This window comes from Phascolarctos cinereus, unplaced genomic scaffold (assembly GCF_003287225.1).
Source record: "Phascolarctos cinereus isolate Bilbo 61053 unplaced genomic scaffold, phaCin_HiC Scaffold_726;HRSCAF=1367, whole genome shotgun sequence".
NCBI classification, from domain to species: Eukaryota; Metazoa; Chordata; class Mammalia; order Diprotodontia; family Phascolarctidae; genus Phascolarctos; species Phascolarctos cinereus.
The window spans coordinates 277400522-277408685 of record NW_027556098.1 but is presented as its reverse complement, the minus strand read 5'-3'; positions in this window follow the sequence as shown (position 1 = coordinate 277408685).

Genomic DNA, 8164 nt, shown 5'->3' with positions numbered 1-8164 from the left:
CAGCCCAGAATTTGTTGACAAAAATGAGAACTGACTTGTCCCCAACTCATCCAGTTAAAATGATAGTTCCATATCTCTGAACCAGCACCTAGTTAAGGAAAAAAATTGTAGAAACCATTCATAAACAGTGTTGAGGAATAGGACTAACACCCACCCATAAGGCTGACTATGAATTTGTGTTTTCTTATACATAGTCTTTACAAATACATGGAAAGGACCTCAGATATCATTTAATTGAAATTCTGCCTGAGCAGGAGACCCTTCTAAATGATACCTGACAAGTGATGACAATTGGTCATCCAGTGTCCTTGAAGATATCCTCTGAGAGAATTCCCTGCCTCTTCCTTTCACTGCCTTTAAAAGCAGCTAGGTGGCACAGTGGATAGAGTGCTAGGCCTAGAGTCAGGAAGACCTAATTTCAAATCCCAACTCAGATTGTGACCCTAGGCAAGTCATTTAACTTCTCTCTGTCTCAGTTTCCTCACAGTCAAGGCCAGCAATAGCAACAGGGGAACAGCAAAGAAACCAGTAAGAGACTTCTTTCTAAATGTACACAAAGAGACAGCAGTGAAGGCAGAAGTCAGATGGAGGTTAACAGTGAAGAGGCAAGCCTACATTAATAATGCTCTACATTATGGAAAGAACCTGGCGAAGCCCTGCCTACAGACGAATCAGTGTTTTGTTTCATTTTGTTTTTGTTTTGTGGGCCATTACAAAATGGGAGGGTGAATGAAAGGAAGGGAGGGGAGCAGGGGGTTGAAAGGAGTGTGTGATATGCATGGGTTAAATCAAGAGCAAGTAATGAGGAGGGAGGGTAGTTCCTGTGGTTCTAGTAAGAGAAAAGTCTGCAAGGGAAGGGGTGAGGAGGAGGGAGGAAGGATTGAAGAGTTGGGGGAGGAAGGAGGCCTTGCTCCTTCCTAGGTGAAAGAGGTTCCATTAAAGAAGTTTCCTATGGGTGAAGAAAGTTGTTTTGTGAAGGCAGACAGGGTTGTGGGCTGAGTGTAGTCTGAGGGATTTGGAACTTGAAACATGCCACTTGTTCTACCTTGTGGGGTAGAACTCCTTGAAGCAACTGGAACCAAAGAGTGTGGGAAGAAGGGTCCCAGAGGAGAGATTTTGAGGCAAAAGAAGATAACCAGGAGAAGGCATAGAACAGTGTAGGGCTACATAAATCAAAGATGTGAGGGGAGGAGTTCCCAACTTAGGGCCACGTCATCTGCAAGAATTGGCTTTGTTCTGGGAGTAAGGCACAATGGAAAAAAGGAATCTGAGGAGCAAGCTCAACAAGGCAGTGGCAGAAACTGTTTAGAGGGGAGAGCCCAATACCTTGGATGTTTTGATACATGAGAAATACAGAGAATAGAAAGAGACTAGATAATTATAGGGGTCATCAATCAGAGATGGAGGGTCTAGAGTAGACAGAAAAAGAGAGAAACTCTCTCTGAAAATGGGGTGCAAAAAATGAAATTTCTAAAACTTATGAACAGGATTAGTTGAATGGAAGGAGAGGAAGAGGGAACCTACTTGACTAACTAAGAAGAATAAAAGGAGGAGAGAATTAAATAACCAAGTAAAAGCAGGAAAGAAAAAGGAGCTAATAAGCAAAAACCCCAGGGAATAGAAGGAAGGGATTGGGGACGGATGGAAAGGAACAATTAGGAATAAGGCCACCTTACAAGAGAATAAGCTAAAGTAATTGAAGGAACATTTACAGCCCTTACATTATTTACAGTAGAAAAGGTAGAAGTGGAATCATAACTTAAAAAGAAAACAATATTAAAGACAGACAAAAAATAAATTACAACTCCCATGACTTTAATGTAACCAAATTATAAAGACCAAGCTTGATTAGAATGAAGAAATATTAGAAGACATCCCCAACCCACCCCTTTGGAGGTGGGAGGTCCACAGGTATTACACATTGTACATGTTTTCAGACTTTTCCAATGTATTGATAAGTTACGATAATTTGTTTTCCTCTTTTAAAAAAGACTTTGTTATATGGGATGGCTTTCTGGGAGCAGGGAGAGGAAGGATACTGGAGATAACTAGGATGAAGTAGGAAACAAAAGATATCAATAGTAACTTATTTTTAATATATCAATATCTGAACTTCTAGGAGTCTGGATTAAGTTTAGATCAAAGACTTTGCCAATCTGAAGTGCCATTGATATTCCTTGAGCTACTAGTTCTTGACAGAGACTCTGAGTCAGCCATATTGACCTACTTGCTGTTTCTCTCATACACAGCACTCTCTCTCCATGCCTTTACCCTGGTAGTCTCCCATTCTTGATATTCTCACTTCTACCCCTTGCAATCTCCTGGTTTCCTAAAAGATTCAGCTCAAAAGCCACCTTATGCAGAAGGCCTTTTCTAGTCTCCCCAGTTGCTAGATCCTTCTCTAAAGTTACCTCCTATCTATTCTGCATCTTGTATGTACATTTTTTTTTATTAAAATGTAAGTCTTGAAATCAGAGATTGTTTTTGCCCTTCTTTGTCTCCCCAGCCCTTACTCAGCATAGTGCTGGAATATAGTATGCAAGTAATAAATATTTATTCCTTGACTAATTGGTTAATCATAGAATAAATCAAACTCATGAACTACCATATGCCAATGTGTGAAATTTTTTTTACACGTGAATGAATGTGTTTTGAGAGTGAATAGTTCTATAGTCTTTAGACCAAAAAAATGGAACCTAGAGCAATTTTAGTTTTAGCCATGCAACTCTACTTCAAGTTAGAACAGCCAAGATACTGTACCATCCACCAAATTCTTCTACCTATTGTCCAAAGGATTACCTCTTAAGGCTTAAAGAGCATCAGAGGGAGTTTAAGGGCAAGGAGTCATGTAAGGACAGAGAAGATTTGGATAAACAAAGGTCAGGAAGTCTGATAAGCCTTCATTCCCAGAGATCCATTACCAGCCCAACAATATGGCCAAACCACATTGTGTTGCCCAGGATTGAATGCCAGACTAAGGCTCTATTAAACGTTATTTTGGATAAACCAAGAAAAAAAAGTGTTTCTTAAACCCACAAAATTTTAGAATTGGAAGAGACGTTAGAACTTGTCTAGTCAGACTTTTCTTTTTTACTGATAATGAATTAAAGGCCTAAGAGATAAAACTTTATGCAATAAGTATGTATGGGTAAGCTTTTTTAGTTGTTTGGGAAATAAGAATTCTGGATTTTGTTTTGTTTTTGTTATCACTGTTGTTTCATCCAGACCTGTGATTTCTTTGGTATATGAAACCCCTTTTATCAGTGAAGATTGGCAGCTGTTCTTGCAAGTTAATTGTCCTAGAGTTTCCTGGGCAGTGAGAAGTTAAGTGATTTGTCCAGTGTCACACAGCTAGTATGTGACAGGCAGGTCTTGGAACCAGCTTTCTATCCACTACACCAGGATGCTGGTTATCCATATCCTGATATGAAGTCTAGGGTACACTGGTCTTGTTTTTAGGGAATTTGAGTTATTATAACTCTCTGATACATCTGTAATAAATAACAAAAGCAAATAAATGCAAAATACTTCCTTATTCTGAAATCACCATTGTTAGATCCTGAAAATAGGAATTACAAAGCAGATTCCCTCTCCTCTACATAGAATAATAGGAATTTCCATGCCTTGCTTGAATACTAATAAGCAAACTACCAATCAATTAGCAACATTCATCAAAAACCTGGTATGTGAGAACATGCTAAGCCAGAGCTTTCTAACCTTTTTATCTCATGACATACATTTCAAAATTTACGATCATACTAATATAGAAATATGTTTTGAATGACTACACATGTATAACCTATATCAAATTGCTTGCCTTCCCAATGAGGAGGGAAGAAAAGGAGGGGGAGAATTTTTTAATGATAAAAAATTATTTTTAGATGTAACTGGAAAAAAAAAATTTAAATAAAGTTAAAAATTATTGCCATCACATATCTAGTATGGGTGGAAGAAGTGTTTCTAAACATTATCAGTCCAAAACTGACATGGAGACATACTGGTACCAAAGGCTAGAACAGACTTGGCATTGGCAAATACCATTTTTACTTTAATAAATGGAGGAAAGAGTAACATTTTGGATTCCATTTTGGGACTTAGATCATTCCAATCACTCCTGGAAATCCATTAAGAAATGAAGCTAATAGTTTGGAAGGAATATTAGAGTACACTTGAGTATGATGTGACTTTAAAAAATAAAACTGCTTAGGAACAGCTAAAATGAGGTATAAGAGGAAGAACTGACAGAAGAATTAGATGCGGGAGGAGGGCTGTTAGTTCTCGTAACCTACTTTCGCTGGGAATATGTATCTAGAAGAGTATAGAAGTCTCCTAAATTCAGAAAAAAATAAAACATTAAGGAGATAAGGAGGGGGAAAAGGATAAGGGAGGGATCTCTAGAGAGGAGGGTGAAGAAATAGGTTGAGGGAGTATAGAAGGGTGTTTAGATTTATGGGAATGGGAAGGGATCCTTGGAGGGAGGGTAGATCAAGTAATAGAAAAGCAAGGTAGTGGGCAGAAGTGAAGGAGAGGAGTCAGGAGGGATAGGAAATAAGAGCTACGCACAAACATAAAAAAAGATCAGGAGAAGAATTTGTTAGGGAAAGTATATGTTTATATATCTGTGTATGTGTGTATGTATGTATATATAAGTATATGTGTATGTATATATAGATATATCCACGTTTAATTGTAGTTTGGGGGAAGGGGAAAAGAGTAAAAAGTGCACAGCAGACAACAAAAGAAAACTTACAAGGAAGCAAAGAAAAGATGGATAGCTCTCAACATAACATGCAGTATTTATTACATAACCTTTCTTGAAATACAAATTTATTGCTATGTATTTTAAATCCTCTATTACGTTCTGCTATGTACGTGACATGTTTTTTCTTGTTTTGTATTTAAGTTTTAATGCTTAAGTTTATAATATGTTTCTTTTTCTTTTCTTATTGTATTGTGTATTTAAGTTTTAGAAAAATAAAGTTTAAAAAAATTTTTTAAGTGAAGCTAAAACTGGGATGAAAACGATGTACAAGTTGGTCTTCATGACATGAAAGAAAGATCTCAACAGGCTATTGGGGCAAATCTAATAAGAATTTTAATAAGGCTAAATCTAAAGTCTCCTATTTGAGTTACAAGCTTCAACTTAACAAATACAAAATGAAAGAGACCTAGCTAGCCAGCATTCATTTGGAAAAGTTCTGAGGCTTTTAATGGATTTTAAGTAGCCCAGTGGATAGAAGGCTAGGCCTAGAGTCAGCAAGTTTAAATCTGGCCTCAGATATTTACTAGTTGTGTAACTCTGGGCGAGTCATTTAACCTCTGTTGTTCTTAATCCACTGGGGAAGGGAATGAAAAACCACTCCAGTATCTGTGCCAAGAAAACCTCATGAACAGTATGGTCCATGGGGTCATGAGGGGCTGGTCACATCTGAATCAACTGAACAACAACAAAGCTCAATAAAATACAAAAAAAGAGTCATTGCAATCTTGGGCTGTTAAAAATAACACAGTAGCATCCAAGGCCAATGAAGTTATTGTCCTCTCCTGCTCTGATCAGACCACATTGGTTCTGGAACCAAAATATTGGATCAGTAAGCTAAAGAGAGCCAAGAGAAGGAAGATCTTAATGGTGGAGGGCCTTGAGATCTTTCTAAATAGGGATTTGTTGAAGGATCTGGGGAGATTTAGCCTGGATAAGAGAAGACTAAGGAACATGATAGCAATCTTCAAGTGCTGGAGAAAATTATTACGAAAGCTTGTTTGCTTATTCCCAGAGGCTAGAAGCAATAAGTGGAAGTTTCAGAAACAGATTTAAGCGTTTGGAAAATGCTTTATGATATTGTTTAGAAGACTTATTAATTGTTAATCTGTTAAAGTCTAACTTTATGTGACTAGAGATTGTCTGAACCCAAAATGTCATCCTGGCCTCAGTAACCCTCTAAGAATGCTGGACATAAATAAAAGGAATTTCTTTCTTTCTAAAACTATTTCAGATTTTGGGTTTGTTATTGAAAACAATAGGCATGATGTTAGGGGAAACGATTACAGGGAAACAAGGATGTAATGAGCTACTTTTGGAAGTAATGGAACTTCCGTGTAGGTCTTCAAGCAAAATCTTAATGACCACTTGCAGATATATTATAGAGAAGCTCCTTATTCTGATACAAGTTGGACTAGATTGCATCCTTCCAAATCTGATATTCTGTAATTCTTTGCTATACTATTTGGGAAATACTACACTATGGATTGTGGGGAGAAAGCCAAGAATTAAAAGATATTGTCCTTACCATTAAGGAGCATTTAGGAGGGGCATGACCATGGCATTGTTAAACAACAAAAGTGTAGTCACAATGAGGTCACAGGGAAACTGACATAAAGACAGTTCTGCAATCCTTTCAGCGTTGTACTTCATTCAGCTATCTTCTTTGCACTCATCTAGTCGTACCTGTGCCTCTTGGCCCGGCTACTTGCATAATGGAAGAAATATGAGGTAAGAGCTTCCCTTTGGATTAATCCTTGCATTCTTCCAGAAGATAATTTAAATATGACACTTGTTTGGGGGAATGATTAAATAGACTTTACTTTTTTAATATTTTATTTTTCCAATTACATGTAAAACTTTTTAGCATTCTTTTCTTTTTTGATTTTGAGCTCCAAATTCTCTCTTTCCCTCTCTCCTTTCCTCCCTCGTTGAGAAGGCAAGCAATTTGATATGGGCTATATATATATGGTCATGCAAAACATATTTCCATATTAGTCATATTGTGAAAGAAAATACTAGATACTTACTAGCTGTGTGACCCTGGTCAAGTCACTTAGCCCTGTTTGCCTCAGTTTCCCTATCTGTAAAATGAGCTAGAGAAGGAAATTGCAAGCTACTCCAATATCTTTGCCAAAAAAAACCCCAAATGGGGTCACAAAAAGTTGGTCATGACTGAAAGGACTTAACAACAACAACAACAACAACAAAGAAAACAGACAAAAAAAGAAAGAGGAAGTTGTTGTTTTTTAAGTAAGCTTCAATCTGCATAGACACTCCATCAGTTTTTTCTCTGGAGGTGGATAGCATTTTCCATCATGAGTCCTTTGGAATTGTGTTAGATCACTGTATTGCTGAGAATAGCTAAGTCATTCACAGTTGATCATCTTATAATATTGCTGTTACTGTATACACTGTTCTCATTCTGCTCACTTTGCATCAGTTCATTTAAGTCTTTCTAGGTTTTTTTGAAAGCATCTTGCTCATCATTTCTTATAGCACAATAGTAGTCCATTATAAGCATATACCATAGCTTGTTTAGCCATTCCCCAATTGATGAGCATCCCCTCAATTTCCAATTCTTTGCCTCCACAAAAAGAGCTGCTATAAATATTTTTGTTCACAGGTCCTTTTCTTTTTTTTAATCTCTTTGAGATGCAGACCTAGTAATGCTGTTGCTGGATCAAAAGATATGCAGCTTTATAGCCCTTCAGGTGTAGTTCCAAATTGCTCTCCAGAATTGTTGAACTAATTTACAACTCCACCAACTTTGCATTAGGATCTCAATTTCCCCACATCCCCTCCAACATTTCTGTCACATTGGCCAATCTCGTAGGTGTGAGGTGGAACCTTAGAGTTGTTTTAATTTGCATTCCTCTAATCAATAGTGATTTGGAACATTTTTTTCATACGACTATAGATAGCTTTGATTTCTTCATCTGAAAACAGCCTGTTCACATCTTTTGACCATTTCTCAATTGGGGAATGACTTGTACTCTTATAAATTTAACTCATTTCTCTATATATTTGATAAATGAGCCTTTATCAGAAAAAACTTGCTGTAAAAAACCTTTTTGTCAGTTTTTGCTTTCCTTCTGACATTGGCTATATTGGTTTTGTTTGTACATAACCTTTTTAATTTAATGTAATCAAAATTATTCATTTTACATTCCTTAATGCTCTCTATATCTCTTGTTTGGTCATAAATTCTTCCCTTATCCAGAGAACTAAAATGTAAACTATTCCATGCTCCCCTAATTTGCTAATGATATCACCTTTTATGTCTAAATCATATACCCATTTTGTGCTTATTTTGGTATACAGTGTATGTTGGTCTATGCCTAGTGGGAAAATTGTGACTAGATATGCTTCATTTTTTAAGTCTTGGTTAACCACTAGGTCTAT